Here is a 1,765-nt window from a genome sequence, read left to right as displayed (position 1 = left end):
AAAAAGGCCAGGCACTGTGGCTCATACCTATAATCCCAGTACTTTGGGAGTCCGAGGCAGGCGGATCACCTGAGGTCAGGAGTATAAGACCAGCCTGATCAACATGGAAAAAACCCCATCTGTACTCATAATACAAAAAAAAACTAGCCAGGTGTGGTGGTGCATGCTTGTAATCCCAGATACTTGGAAGGCTGAGGCAGGAGAATCACTTGAACCCAGGAGGTAGAAGTTGTGGTGAGTCGAGATCGTGCCATTGCACTCCATCCTGGGCAACAAGAGTGAAACTCCATCTCCAAAAAAAAAAAAAAAAAAAAAAAAGGAAGCCTATGGTCTGGCTTCCCTCTTCCCCTACCTTAACCCAGCCACAGGGTCCCAGTGCCTCTGGTCTATCCAAGGAGGGCCACACCTGCAGATGTGTAGCTTCTGGAAGGGCAGCAAGGGGGCTCAGCTCCACTGATGGCTGTCAGGTTCAGTTTCTCTCCAGAGCCTCAGCAAATGACATGGAACGTTTCCAGCACTGAGGGGACTGGGGTCACGCGTGAGAACCATGCCAACACATTCACCTTCAGATGGGACAAAATTGGAACCTGACTACCATTGAGCATGACTGGAAACATGTGGCTAGGACTAGAAACCCTACAGGGAAGTAAGGTTTTGTCGCCACTGCAGTCATTCATTCAACAGATGTTTTGTGAGCTGCTAAGCCTCGGGCACGTTGGAGACGCTGCCCGTGGTGAGTGGTGACGGAGAGTAGAGTCTCTGGCTCACAGGGCTTCTGTTCTGGGGTTGGGCATAGGGGTACGAAAAAAAATACCACGTGAACAAATAAATGAGGATGTTGGCTTTGGAGTTGATCTAGAAATGATCAGAAGCAATCAATCCTGCAGGGACCTGGGAGAGATGCTGTTCCAGGCAGAAGGAATAGCATGTGCGAAGGCCCAGGGGCAGGAAAGAGCTTATCGTGTTTGAGGAATCAGTGGGGCGCCAGTGAGGGGGCTCTGTGAGCTGGAGGAAAATGATGGAGCTGGGCTTGGAGAGGCGGTCAGGGTAGGGATGTGTGAACTGGGGCCAAGGTGAGAGCTTCAGTGTTCCTGTAGTTTTCCAAGGGACACTCATTGCGCGTTGTGAGCAGAGTGATGTGGTCTGGTTTTACCATAAAAGATCACTTTGGCTTCTGGACTGAGGTAGAATTAGGGCATGGAATTAAGACGTGGTTGGGGTGAGGAGGGAACTGGAAGCAGAGAAACTTAGTTGATCTCAGAGTATTTCAGAAGTGGAATCAATAGAATTGGCTGCTGGGGTGTGGGAAGAGATTAATTTTGTGGATGACTCCTTGGCTTTTTGTCTAGAGGAGTTGGGTAGAAGTAGAGTCGCTGACTGAGAGAGGAGAGGGTGTCTGGGCTGAGTGTCAGAAATCACACATTTTAAGCCAGGTGCGGTGGCTCACGCCTGTAATCCCAGCACTTTGGAAGGCCAAGGTGGGCGGATCACCAGAGGTCAGGAGTTTGAGACCAGCCTGGCCAACATGGTGAAACCCCATCACTACTAAAAAGACAAAAATTAGCCAGATGTGGTAGTGTGTGCCTGTAATCTCAGCTACTCAGCAGGCTGAGGCAGGAGAATTGCTTGAAGCTGGGAGGTGGAAGTTGCAGTAAACTGAGATCGTGCCATTGCACTCCAGCCTGGGCGACAAGAGCAGAAATTGGCCAGGCATGGTGGTGCATGCCTGTCATCCCAGCTACTTGGGAGGCTGAGGCAGGAGAAT

The sequence above is a fragment of the Cebus imitator genome, unplaced genomic scaffold, assembly GCF_001604975.1.
Source record: "Cebus imitator isolate Cc_AM_T3 unplaced genomic scaffold, Cebus_imitator-1.0 Scaffold122, whole genome shotgun sequence".
Lineage (NCBI taxonomy): Eukaryota > Metazoa > Chordata > Mammalia > Primates > Cebidae > Cebus > Cebus imitator.
This window is presented reverse-complemented; position numbering follows the sequence as displayed.